Source organism: Vicugna pacos, chromosome 8, assembly GCF_048564905.1.
Source record: "Vicugna pacos chromosome 8, VicPac4, whole genome shotgun sequence".
NCBI lineage: Eukaryota > Metazoa > Chordata > Mammalia > Artiodactyla > Camelidae > Vicugna > Vicugna pacos.
Window position 1 is genome coordinate 37,417,410 of NC_132994.1, and position 14,969 is coordinate 37,432,378.

Below are 14,969 nucleotides of genomic sequence, written 5' to 3' on the forward strand. Positions count from 1 at the left end.
TTAAGACTAATTTTATTACATGAACATCAAGTCTCTACTGACAAAAATCTTTTCTTGGTATAAATTTCTAAGATTGCTACAATCCCCTATTTCATATAACATGAAGAAATTACTAAACCACTTCTCAGCACTCATAAAGAGTTAGCTTGTGGCTTTTTAAAGGCAGTTGAATATTCCTATTGTTCAGTATTGCAACACAGCACTGCTGGTGGCACAACATTGTACCAGGAAATTCCCTACCATCAAAATTCACATCCTTGTACAACCAATGCACTAACATTCAAAGATTAGACAGATTTTACTTAAGTGGTAGGAGTACTGTCTTGAACAGTTCTTGGGATAAGGCTAAAAAAACATGTAAGTTGAATCTATTTGGTCAAGAAAGTTGAACAGTTTGAATGAGGTTTTACATATTTAACCATATTGGTGTTTTGAAATTTAATTAAAATTTAGTTTAAATAAGGATAATTCTTTCATGGTTCATAACCAAAACACACTAGAATCAAAAACAAATAGCTGATTCTATTGATAGACTCAGGGTAGTTAGATCATCCTTTAGGAAACACAATTGCAGCTGACTATGTTAAGAATATGTTTTGCTCCCTATTTCAGTGTTTCACCCTGTGTAACATATTGCCTCTCCTGCTGTTGTTTGCAACCTTTTTTCCATTTGGCATAAATATGTACATTGAATCTATTCTGCTTATTATGGGTATCCTACCGTGCAGCCCCCATTACAATGGTGTCCATTAAGCAGTGTTTTTATTGCGTAAGTTACCCTGCTTTTGTAATGTTTGTTATTAAATGCCACCTCTTTTCAGCACTTTGAGGCTCTATAATTACCAAAGGAGGCAACTGTAGGATGTTTGCAAATTTACACAGAAGCTTGAACAGGGACACCGGCTGCTAGATGGCAATAACAGAATTTGTGCCTGGGGATCCTGTCGAAAATGGTAATTTCAGTTCAATATTTTTTAATTTCCAGGGAACTGTCTGAATATAGACCTCTGGGCAATCACAACCACACTCACTGGAAACAGACACGATTGCAACACAGACAAATGCTGCAAAATCCTCCCAGAGCACTCTTCCCTATCATATTGCTCTACAGGCAGCATTTTGCTGCTTAATGGACACAGGACTCTGTTTTTTTAAATCTATTTTTGCTTTGACAATCGATATTGGTTTTTGTAACTGAAGACCATTCCCCCATTTTGAACCAATTTTACTGCATAATTTGAAGAAAAAGTCACAGGGGCAGACATTTCTGTCTTTGTCTCCATATAAACTACTCCTTACTCATGAGTATCTTTCCTGTTATTCCAGTATGTTTTGCTTACACATCCTAAGAGTTATTCCTATTCAAGTCCACTTTAGTTGACTAAGTGAATAGTGTCAAGGTCCTAGAGGCAGAAACAAGGTGACTAAGGATATGGTTAGTCAACAAGGAAAGATATTTGGGCCACACTGAACCAAAAGTAGCATGTAAAGCACAGCATGGGGGGGGGCGGTCAACATGTAGAATTTTAGATTACAGTCGCCAGACTTGGGGCAAACCATCTTGATAAAGAAGCCACATTTGTCCAGTACTATTTTTAAATCCGTATGCATATCAGAATAGAAATGAAGTAGTTTATAGAATATGAAAAATTACTGAAGAAACTACATTTATGACCAGAGGACGTTTTTGAATAACACAGGCAATATTTAGTCAAATGCCAAATAATAAAGTACAAAAGGGCTGAAATGATTTTTTAAAGTTACATGATTTTTACAGGGTAAAGCATCTGAGAAAAAAAAAAATCTCCTAAATGGATAAAGTTGAAATGGAAAAAGAATTAGTAGATGTATATCAGGAAGTAGAGCATAAAAGGACAAATGAAGTTTAAGGGCCCACTGCTGAATCATGATACATGTTTGCTGGTCTACTGCTCAGACACAACAATGATAAAATGCCTTCTTGTGGTACTTTACAATTCACAAGACCCCTACCTCATAGCGACTCAGCTAACAACTTCTTGACATAAGCCTGGCAGGTAGCTCCAATTTCAGAAAACACTAAAGCTCAGATGGTCAGAAAGCTTGGTGGTGAGTATGCAGCAAAGGCTATATTGAACCTCAGTCTCCGAAATCCTAGTCCAATGTTTTTACTCATCAATATATTAAATTAAAAACAAATTAAGCGATGGGCCTGGAATTACATGTTAGACATCTTTTAGAAGAGAAGTATTCAGATTTAACAGCGGCAGCTCTGGCCCTTGGACATATTTTCACCACTTCACCGAGCTGGAGGTTTGCTGTTATAAAGCAAAGAGGTAAGAAGGTGGGCTTGGAGCAGGAAAAAACAGAGGGAGAAGCAGCACCACTGCTTGTCTTCAGAGCTCTGTGCTATAATCTGGCCTGTTTGCCTTGAATTTTCCAAAAGTCTCATCTGTGAAAAATAATGACCTTTTTATCTGACTAGAAAGGCCTCTGTAGGGGGTGCTCCACTCCACTGCAGTTGTGTATGTTTTATTGAAAAGATCACTAAGGACTTTAATTATATTTTAACAGTGTCTCCTATATTCAAAGCCTAGGAGTTAATAATAGGAAGTTATTTCCGGTTTTCACTCTGTCCAGACACCAACTTGATAACCATATCTGATGGTTATCAGTGATGTGCCTCAGCCCGTAAGTAACCCTTTGGCGTGTGAACATGGGGAATTTGAAAATACTAGGCTCTTCAATATGGATTTGTGTTACAGTCGTTATCATTATCTCCCCCTTCCACAGTTTCAAAGGATCAGATGGCTGTAATTGCAGGGAAGTAAATGAGTAATTTCTAGTCTATTTTAGAAGTAGGAGGCCAGATGATTCCCTTTCCATAAAGGACTAAGATTTCATCTGGTGCTAAAGTTGAGTCTGATAAGAATGTAGTGGGTTTCTGCGGATGAAATCTGAACCTAGGCAAGCAGTGTTATTTTCATTTCTGAAAATGACCTATATCCAGTGCAGCAATCACCTAGTAGGGCCATACTCCAATAAAAGCATTTCAAATGGAAGAGTGTCTTCTTTCCTTTAGTTCCCCTCTTAATTCTATCTTAAAGTGCATCTTGAATCTGAATGAGCTCCAGACAAACCTCACATACAACAGACAGGAGAATTCAAACCAATGCATTTATTATGCTCAGGAATCACAGCTGACTCGCAGTGTTGCCAAATCCAGCAGGATCTGCACAAACTGCACGTGGTTTTCATAAGCATTGATTGCAGCCAAAATGCTGTTTTGTGAGTTGAATTTTTATCCAATTGCTAAGTGAACAATGTTAACTTCACATCAATATGAAGGTTTATAAAGCCTATTTTATGACTTTTTGCTTACTAGCTTATTTGGTTCTGCAAAAATGTTAACATAAATGCAAGATTTTCCTTTCAAATTACTATCCATGAAGACAATGTTTTGCTTTGTTTTCATGAATCCTGAGCAGTCTGACTACAATCAAATACCAAAAAGCAAATAATACAAATCAATCCCTCCAGTGATTTCAGAATATTAAAAGTTAATTTTTATCTGTGAAGAGAATTGTGTTGCTGCATCTTTATCTATAAAACTACTAAAATAATTACTAGCAGTGGAAGCCTATTTAAAAAAAATTTTTCCATGTAACATACTGTAGAATAGATAAAAAATAAAGTCCAAGGCCCAGAGGAATTCAGGAACATAAAGTTCTGCATGTAGATGCGCGGAAACAATGCAGGACTTAAGCACAGTAACAGAACTTACCTCTAACTGAGGATACTCCCCAAGGAGCTTGTTACCGCAAGATCTATCTGAAGGGTTTCTAAAAACCATTTGAGTCACGGTCATCAGGCTGGCAGTCTACAGTAACAGCTTTTCACTGAAATTCAGTCTCATTGGTATCTATTCTTTTTTTTTTTTTAAGATGGGAAAGAGAAAGCTTAAGGAAAAAAAAACAGAAAAAAAAAAGAATTCATGTTTTAAATGAGGCTCTCTCCTTTTAGATTTGAATCTGTTTAGAGTAGAAATGTAATCCTTGTGATTGGTCCCTCCTTATTGTCAGTCTCTGCTAAGAGAGGAAGAAGAGACGAGGATGGGAATTTGCAGCAGGACTCCTTTTTGGGTCCTTGTTCTAGAAGAAAGAGCCCCCCAGGGGAATGATGGTTACAGATGTCTATGCTGTCAGGCTTCATGAAATATGGGAGGCTCATAAAGCAGACTTCAGTATGTATTTGCCAAAGTCAACTTAGAAAACAGGAGGAGAACAATTAAGTTGACTTAAAACCAAAACCGCAGACTAGTATGTGTTGCCGGGTATTTGACGAGGTGGCCAGTATTAGCATCACAAAGGCAAAAGCAGAAGGAAACCAACATTTCAGTCGGTCACCAATCAATAAATTTTAATCTCACGGAGATCTGCCCATTTCTGATAGAATCTTCATTTTTGGTGTTTAGTGATGTAACAGCAATGTTGTTGTGGATGCTCTGGGAAGTATTAATATTTGCTTTTCCATGTGGAAACTATCAGCACACAAAGTAGTCAAGCCAAACCTAACCACTTTCAAAATCCCAAACAGTACACTGTAAAACAGTGAGCTTTCACATCCTCCAAATTTATTTTATCATCATTCTAGAGAGTTCCAGCAGTTCCAAATACACTAATGATGTCAAAATGGAGAACTGAAATTTTAAAATGCACACTTTCAGAATATTCATATTTAATGTTATCATTCATTTTAGTGATACTTAATATCAAAATTACTTTAAAATTTAATTTTAGACTGCCACAATAAAAATTTGATCAAATACAAAGGTTCACTTCCAAGGGGTTATTTTATTCAAGCGAATCCTAGCATATAAACTCTAGAAAATTCTCATTAGAAAACCTAATATGGTACTTAATACCTCTAGATGAAGTGAATTTAATGCCTTAAGCTTATCTAATAAATGAAAATATATAACAAAATCATTGTCGGAATATTGTCTTAGTAAGCAAGGACAGATTCATCATCACTCACACACGTTGAACAAAAATAACTACACAAATGTTGAAAAGGGTAGTCTATCTCAGTCAACACACTGAGTATTGGGTAAAAGATTACTCATTTCACCTTTATACAGCCAACAAAACTTCCTGTCCACAGCTTCTAGAAAGAGTCTGTGCACTCATTCATTTGTCAAATAGACGTTGGATGCCAAACACATTCCAAACTCTGTGCTAGCCACTTAGAATTAAAAATCAACAAGTAGTATGTCCTAACATCCTACTTAGGTGGACAGTATGTAAGTAATTATAATACAGTAAATACCATGATATTGTTATAGAGCAAACTCAAGTTTATTCCTGCCTCATGTTATACCCAGGCTGTGCCTTCTGCCTGGAATGCCAATCCCCAGCTTTCTACATGATCTGATTCCACACAACCTGCAGTCCGCTCAGATTTCTCCCCCACAGAGGTGTGTTTTATTTCTGTCACAGCACTGTCTGGTCTGGAGCTCTCTGATTTGTATTGTATTTCCCATTTTCCCCATTAGACACATGCTCCCAGAGGACAGGAAGTTTGTCTTGTTCACCTCGATATAGACGGTTGTTCCATGAATCAAGAAATGTAGAAATCATAATAGTGGCCAAGAAAAGGAGTTTTGCTTTTTTTTTGAACTATCATTTCTCTGTCAAATCCACATCATTAAAAATGGAAGAAATTAAAAGATTGAGGGCCTATTAAAAAGAGAAAGAAAAGAAAAACATTGAGAGTCTATTGACTAGATTAATTAGGAAGGGAGGGCAGAGTCCTTTTTAAAATTTTGGTTCCTTTCCTTCTTAGTTAATTAAGCCCAGGGGTACCCCCACCCCATCCCAAGAGCTGCCTGTTTTTCTAGTAGGAACTGTTTCACTGGACTTTCTTGTGGACAGTCCTTTGCCTGCCTCCCCAGTTTCTGAAATAACAGTGGTTCTCATCAATTTAGATGAAGAAATGAATTCAATATAATACCAATGAATTCATTTGGCTTTTTTTCTTTTTAATAAGGACTTTTTCAAGGATGACATTTACATCTTTATATTAGGAGTCTTCTCCAGCTCCCATCTTCACCCCTAAAAGGCACATTCCATTCATATTAGGAGACTGTTTCTTAGTTTGATCCTTCTGATTAAGCAAAGATTGTGCTGCCCATGGGTAGGGACCCGCCTTCTTGAGTCAAACTGCTGGGACATGACCTTGGATGTGGCCCTTTTCCTCTCTGCACCTCAGTGTAACCAGTGGTGACATTAAAACAAGAATACCACCCTGTAATGTGACAGTGAGAATTAAATACAAGAAGTCACGGCTAACACTTAGCAGAAAACTAGGCCCTATAAATGACAAATTAATGATAACTCTTACAGGTCAGTATCATCAATCTTCTTTCTCTTCCTAATGTAATTTTCCTTTTTCCTCCTAATGCACAATTCTGGAAAATGTTATACCTTTAGTCGTTTATTTTATGTACTTTGAAAGGGAATGCTGCAAGAAATGGTTACTGTTCCAGCATTCATGAGCTCAGCTCTGCATTCAACAGGGCATGGGGGCGAAGGCTCAACAGGAAAATGAAAGAGAATAGTCAGAGTTCTCCTGTTTCTTTTTTTGCACTTCTTGGAAAACTGAGAATATGTCTCAATCTAATTCATTCTCATAGGATTTTTATGAAGTAGGTAGGCCAATGTGAATGGTCTTGTTTCCTAAGAGGCACATTTAGCAAACTGAATTGCCCTCGTTGTATGGTAAGGGCAATAATAATTAAGATGAGAAAAATGTCACCATGGCCTCATGACCAAGAGCAGACTGAGTTTTACAGTCAGACAGAGATGGGTTCAAAGCTCCACAACCTATGCTACCTTGGTTATGCTGTTCAACTTCTCTGGATTTCCTCATAAGGCTATTGTGAGTTGCAAACCACAAAACACAAGTAAAGTGGTTATCAGGGTACCTGGCACCTGGACAGTGTTCAATATCTTAGCTTTTATCATTATTACCAGGCAGCATCTTAAATTCTCCTCAGTCATGATGCTAAGACAACCTGAATTTAGACAACTTTTTCTGCAGTCTTGGTCACAGGAAAGTTAAAACTGAGATCACTTATCACTGTCCCCCCATGCCCACCACACATACATGCACGCACGCATATGCTACTGCAGCTTAAGGAATGGAATTTAGATACCCCAGATGTCACTATGTATATGATTTTATAATCTATCATTTTTCACTAGTGCCAAATTAGTTAAAACTGTAGCATGTCATCCCTTGACAAGGGAAAGGTGCCACTCTTGATCAGCAGAAAAGTCCATGATTTATTTATACCACAGCCTGCGTGATGGGCAAGAACAGGTTCTCTCTGGCTTCAGCTTCCAGGGTAACATTTGATTTCTCCCATGGCTGATGGGTGCTACCTAACTCAGCTTTTCTGGCAGCCCCCACATCACACCTGATTGTCCCCTACTCAGGTATTACTAGAAATGAAGTGATCTCTTTTCTGGGACTTCAGACTAGAAAGACATTCCCCAAGGCTCCATTGCAAACTGGAGGTTTCCCTTTCCATGTGCATCTGCCAATTAGGCTCTCAGCCAATTATAACAGCCAATTATAATTCACTGGGGGTTTCAGTCCAGAGGGTTCTAAGTGGCTTTTAAATTTAATCCTAGGACAATTATCACCATATAATACTCCTTTAGTTTCCGTGATTTGGCAGCACCAATGAAAATGTGTCTTATTTATTAGCACCTTCATTTTCAGCATAAGCCAGGACTACCACCATAATACTTGTGAAGTTGATGAGATTTGTCTGAGAGCCTCTCTCTTTACCTCCATTCTAGCACATCTGCCAGTAGTCAGGAGCAGGCCCTGCTCCAGATCCTTCCTGTCTCCTCTACCTGCAACACTGCGACTCAGAGAATATACCTCCCAAATCAACCCATCACTAATTTCTGTCATAACGGCATTTCCCCTAGGACCCTACTTTGAATAGTTATCCTCAAGAAAATTCACCTATAAATATTTCATTAATGCATCTATACATTGAGTATCCACCCATCAGGTACTTAGAAGGTGCCAGGAGAAAAGACATAAGGCATAAGTTGTCCTTGAGACGTTCAGACAAAGAAGATATAGGAAAGGAGGTGACTAGATTAACTCGGCAATTTCTGCATTGCTTTATTTCTGCCTATCTTGAGGCTGGATTCAGTGTTATGATTAATCCTCAAAACAGATCCAACTCCTTAGAACATCATAACAAATCAATATTATAGCAAAAATTTTTATGGCAAATGACTATAGTAGGCATATACTTAGTAAACAAACTCAATTATAAAATAAAGTATTCTCTTTTTTAAAGATTTGAAATAGCCTAAGCAAATCCAGTCATTGGATAACAATTAAACAAACACCCATATACCCACCACCCAGCACTAAAAATAAAGCATTTCAGATTTCATTGATTTCCCTAATATATACTTCCTGGAAGATCATTCCAGCTTCTATCCCCAGGGTTAAAAACTAGCCTGTACTTGGTGCTTAATATTCCCATTAACATTTTAATACTCTTTCTATATTTCATGCATCCATGTGCAATATCAAGCAACATTTTACATAATTTTTAAGTTCATGGGTTTTCACTGTACCTAATCTGCTCCAGCTTGCTTTTTCTTTCAACATTAGGTTTGTAAAATGTATCCACACAGATACTTATAGATGTACTTCATCTCTTGTATGAATTTATTTCTATACTGTGCAGTTAAGGGTAACTCAGCGAGTGTGGGTTGGCCACACTATGCACATTCCAAAGAAAGACGTGGTCCTTGCCCAGATCTGGGAGGTATCCTCTAAGCCACTGGAGTGTCCTACATAAACTCTCCAACTGACTGACACTGCTTCCAATTTGCATGCTATTCCATTCAATGCTTGTGAAGAACATACTGCACATTTTGCTCATGTGCAAGTGAAATTCCTGAGTCATAGCAATTGTGTTCCAGCTTGACCTCTGGAGATGCTAGAGAGTAAGGTCAGTCCTCTCCTCTGAGATCTCATTCCCCTCTCAAACTGCTGCCACAGCTGCACCTGGAGAAGCAGGGTGGGCATTCTTATTACTCCACTATTGATTAGCCCTTTAAAAACAAAGATACTATCTATCTGAATGGAACTAAATACACAAATTAAAATCTTAAGTTTTCTACTCATGTGCTAAAGTCACCTTTAAATGGGTTTGTCTTTTCTGCCAAGTTTCTATTTAGTTGCCAGGGACTGGGTATTTATCTCTTGGTGCCCAACTTTCCTGCTGCCTTCTAACCCTATATGTATACACACCCTAGTAATTTGGCTTATTTGGCTCCAGTCTCATTCATATACACATTTGATTTTTGCCTTCCTAAAACCTTTTCCAAAACAAAGAATGTAACACCAACTTCTCTGATTTGCCTTCTTTTTCTCATCTCCTCAGTCAGCAAAGAATCCTTTGCAAAAATTGTCAATAAGAAATAATTTGTCTCACAAACATTTTGCCCCAGCCAGAACACTGACCACATAATCAGTAGGTACTAACCCGGAAGACCATACAGAATTCTGCAGGGCGCTGGCCCATTTACATGAGCCAAAGGGAGGATAGAAGAGAAAGAGAAGGATCCAAGAAAGAGGGAAGCCAAATACAGAAGAATGGTAGACAGTTCCCCAGGCTAAGGAAACTGAGGGCCAGGGGACGTTTCTGTCAGAAGGACTTATCTGTGCTAAGGGACAGAGTTCTGATAGACTATAGCTCACATTTTCAAAACTCGAAAAAGTAGCACCTGCCTTTTAGCAAAAACCAAAGGAAAAGAGTAGAAACTTGGGCTAAAAAATTAGGATTAGAAAACTAAGGGTATTTTAATTCATATTAGATAACATGTATTATTTATATATATGTTATAGGTGGTCAGACCCATTGAAAATATTTAAGTGGAGAAGAGAGGAAGTGACATATTTGTCTCTCAACTGAAAATGTGATATTAATGATTGATGTCCATTTAATACAATATACCTTCTAAACTTTTGCATTTTAAAAGAATATGTTATATCACTAGGGAAAGTTGAAAAAAAGAGATACCACTACACAACTATTAGAATGGCTAATACCTAAAAAACTGACAACACAAAATGCTGGCCAGGATGTGAAGCAACGGGAGCTCTCATTCATTGCTGGTAGGAGTGAAAAATGGTACAGCCACTTTGGAAGACAATTTGGCAGTTTCTTACAAATTTAAACACAGTCATTATGTGGTAGAGCAGTCACATTCCTAGGTGTTTTCCCAAATGAAATAAAAATGAATATACACACAAAAATCTGCACATGAATGTTTATAATGATCTAAAACTGGAAGCAACAAAGATGTCCTACAACAGGTGGACGGATAACAAACTGGTATACCCATAAGATGCAACATTATTCAGTGATAAAAAAATAAACATGCTATCAAGCCAGAAAACACAGAAGAACCTTAAATGCATACTGCTAAATGAAAGAAATCAATCTGAAAAACCTAAATATTGTCTCATCCCAACTATATGGCATTCGGGAGAAGGCAAAACCATAGAGTAAAAAGATCAGGGTTGCCAGGGGTTAAGGGTTTGGGGATGGGAGGAAAAGAAGGGATGAATAGGTGAAGCAAAAGGGGGTTTTAGAGTAAATATTATTCTATGTGATGTTACAGATATTGCAATCATTGATATATCACCATGTGCACTTGTTAAGTCCTGTGGAACTGCACAACACAGAGTGAATCCTAATACAAACTGTGAGATTTAGTTAATGATAATATATCAATATGGGTTAACCAGTTATAAAAAAAATACCACACTAATGTGAGGTGTTAATAATAGGGGAAATTGAGGAGGGAGGATCAGAAGAGGTATACAGGAACTCTGGACCACCTGCTCAATTTATCTGCAAACCTAAAACTGTTCTAAAAAGTTAAGCCTATCAATTAATTGAAAAGCATACACAGAGAGAGAGAAGAAAATAGTTGCATACAAATCAATTAACTCATCCAACTGATTATTTACATGCATATTTCATTATTCTACACACATAAATGTATACACTGTGTTCCAGACACCATAATAATTCTGAGATAAAAGCTTGATGAGGACAGGCATCTCTGCCATTGGGATTTCTGTCACTGAGGTATCTCAAGTGGCTGCCACAGGTTGGCCTTTTATAATTAATTAGGAAGGTAATTTTTTAATTAGCGAATAAATTAGTAGAAATACACACTAGAGAAAAGGATTTGGATAGTGATCAGAAAGAATCTGCAGTGAGTCTAGAAATGAATTTCCGGTAAAGCAATAGTATTAGCATCAATGAAACAAAAATGGAGGGATGAGGCAGAACCAAGCAGGGAGGCCCTGTTGGTGAATGGGCTGCCTCTGGTTTGTGGAAATGGTTAGCACGATTTGGACTCTTGGAAAAGAACCTGAGAAAGCACTTTATCTATTTGGCCCAGTGGGTGAGTGCCAGGACATACACAGACTTGACCATCGTCACCATGGAAAATTTAATGTCCAAACAAATTTACTGTGTCAATGGTCAAGATGGGTATATTCCTGAAATAAGAACTTTCTGTTGAGATATTCCAGTGGTAAGAGTTTCTGTCCTATATTTCACAAATGGGAAAGTGCTGAAAAAGGGTGGAGGTGAGACCAGGAACAAGTAAATAAGAAAAATTTCAAGGAATTTTTATGAGTACTGACATTGGCTTGTCTGAATAATAAAAAGCTATCTTTCTTAAGATGCTCAAAACCCAGCTTAGAAGGATTGAACTGTAAATGAAGGAATGTTACTATAAAACTACTAGAAGAAAACATGAGAATTTTTAAACAAATAAAGCCTAAGAGCCATAAAGGAAAAGTATAACCAGTTGACCACATAAAATTTAAACTATCTGACCAAAAATGGCATAAAAATGTCAAGACACAGTCACAAAAATTTTTTCAAGTTTAAATACTGGACTAATATTCACTAGTCAAATAATAAATAACAAAAAGAAAAAAATAGATAATTCACAGCAGAAGAGAATCAAAGCCTCAATGCATTCTAAAAAATTTCACTCATGTACTGAAAAACAAGGCTATTAGAGATCATTTTTAAAAATCTATTACATGGGAGAAGATTTAAAATATTATTCAATTTCAATGAAATTTTATTTCAACAAAGTGGTATTATTCAACGATCCAGTGTGGTTAGGAATGTAACAGGCTTTCACAACTGTTCTTAATGAAAATTAAATTGTCTCAGCTTTTTTGAGGTCAACTAAGCAAGTTCATCAATAATGACAGCAAGTAGTTATCACATTCTGTGTATTGGTGTAAGTACCTTATTTTTATTTACACTTAATCTTTATAACGACTGTGAGATAGATGCTGTTACTATCTCCTATTTTACAGATGAGAAAACTGAGTCATGGAGACATCAAATAACTTATCTGGTAAACAATTCACGTACTTCGGAAGCAGAGATACTGGAATTTAAACCCGGGTATGCTGGCACCAGAGTTCATGGCCTTAATCTCTCTGTAATACCAACTCATGGGGTTTCATATTTTGTTTGAAAACGTACCTGGGATTTTGTTTTTATTCAGAGATGGTGAGGGAGGCTAACATATCAGGAGGCAATTGGCATTGAAAAGATAGCATGTTACTCACAGTTCCCAAGAAGAGCGGGGACGCCACGCCACGCCGAGACTCAGGAAGAAGCACCAGGATCCGTCAAGAGGCAGAAGATACGAGGAGGAAGCACCGGCAAGAGCCGGGATTGTGGGTTTTCCAGGAAGGAACGAGCAAGGCAAGGTAAGCAAGCTAAGCAGACTTGGGATAGAGAGTTTGCATAATTCTGGCAGGCTCCAGGGCTATCGGATAACCAGGGCAGGGGAATATTGCCTCCTGGAGGGTAAGAACCAGAGGGAGGTCAGAGTACAGGCTTTGGATTGGTTGATTTATATACCAAAGGTGTGCTTGCAGGCAAGCTGTTTGCTATCTCTTGAAATTAGATAACCCTGGGAGAGGTAGTCATCAGCACAGCACCAGATGCCAGAGCATCAAGAATACAGGAAATAAGAAAATATATTAACACCTATGTGTCTACTCTTTGACTCAGCAGTTTACCGCCTAGAAATACTGTAAAAATACACACATAAGCAGAGATGTGTAAAAACACTCTACGCAGCATTACTTGCAACTGCTTAAATTTACTATTAACAAACATATATGATTCTGGTGTTTGTAGAGGCTAAGCTACCAAGAGAAAGAAGCTGGGGCTCCAGCAAAGCATTGTTACAGGTGTGAGTATTTCTGAAGCGTTCTAATCAGCAGACAGAACAGGAGGACAGTGGTTTTCAAATGTTAGTGGGAATCAGAATCACCTGAAATAGCTTGTTAAAACAAGACCCAGATTACTGTTCTTCACCTCTAGAATTTCTGCTTCAGAGGGTATGGAGTGGGGTCCCCAAAACGTGCATCTTTTACAAGTTCCAACTGATGCTGATGCTGCTGATCTGGAGACGACGCATTGAAATGCACTGTTCAAGAGGAAGAGCTGTCAACTGAGGACACCAATTTGAAGACATTCCAATAGCTTAGCTTAAATGACCTTGACAAAGGAGCAAACAATCACACCCGTGAGACTGGGTGAGCAAAGCTTGCCATCAGAGGGCTGTGCTAGAGATTCTGGGCATCTCAGTCAGAACAGAGCTACTGTCCTAATTAGACCTGACTTAACTGGATGACAAGTGTCCAAAATTATTCACTTTTTCAAGTAAGGTTAAGTAGTGATTCTTTAACACAGATGTTTTGAGCAATTAGCCCCGAGACAAATATTTGAAGGTCAACTTTAGATTTGGAATGCTTAGATGGCCAAGTCACATTTGAGTTACTGAGGACCTCAAAAGAGGCATTAAAAAACCTTATAGCTTAAAAGCCTGGATGCCAGGGATATTATTCTGTAAAAACATGTATTAGCTTCTCTATCTGGTCTCTTCACTATCCATCTGGATTCATTCTTGTGGCACTTGACCCTGGGAAAGGTAGCACTAATTATCACCCTGCTTTTCTAGGGTAATACTATGAGAGTTGTGTTTGGAAATATATCACTTTCTCATGAAAAATAGTAGAAAATCTTTGCCCCAAACTTTAACCAAAGTCACTCATGAAGTTGGATCTGAGTTATTTTACTTCTAGAATTATGGACCAAATGTTGAAAAAAGTTCCAGATAGTAGTTACCTTACAATATTTTTTATTCTCTCAATAGTTTCTATGAGAAATTTTGTAAAGAACTAATCTGAAAAAGTGTGATCATATAGACTGAATTATAAAACAGTAAGGAACCATGAGTTTTCTTCAACTATTGCTTTTTAAATGCAGTTTTTGTCATTCTAATTTTTTAAAAGATTAATAGAGACAAAAAGAATATTATAAATACTATTCTTTAATAAATAAAATTCTAAGAGTTGACTCAAACTAATTCAGACAAAATACTAACATTTTACTTAGAGTCAAATATTATTCCCAATGTGAAATATATTATAAAGAAGAAAAATATATTGCCTGGTGTTATCAAAAGCTAATATTTATTTATTACTTAATGTTTAAATCAGAAAGGTGATCCTCCCAAATCTGAGATATTAGAAACTTCCTTTTTAAAGAAAGGAAAACCATTTTATTCCTCTGCTCATTTGGTACAAAGATCCCAGGTGTCCCCTACAATGAGTTTCAAGAGAATAAACATGAAGATGTAAAAGAGGACATCAAAATCATTAAAGTTGGGAGAGAGGAGCAAGAAAATACAGATTTTTTTTTATTCTTTTTAGGATATATTTGAGAAATTATAAACTTTTTGATTCCTATATCAGTTCTTTCTGAATACGACATGCTATGCTATTTGATTTTAGGAATAATCTAATTGCAGTGACCATATCTT

General features: G+C 37.3%; 1 long non-coding RNA gene across 1 annotated transcript in view; it reads right to left on the reverse strand.

The window, feature by feature from the left end:
- LOC116281549 (uncharacterized) overlaps positions 1-14,969 on the reverse strand; it is a 489,842-nt gene that overhangs the window by 416,372 nt on the left and 58,501 nt on the right. The gene's annotated exons all lie outside the window — the stretch shown is intronic.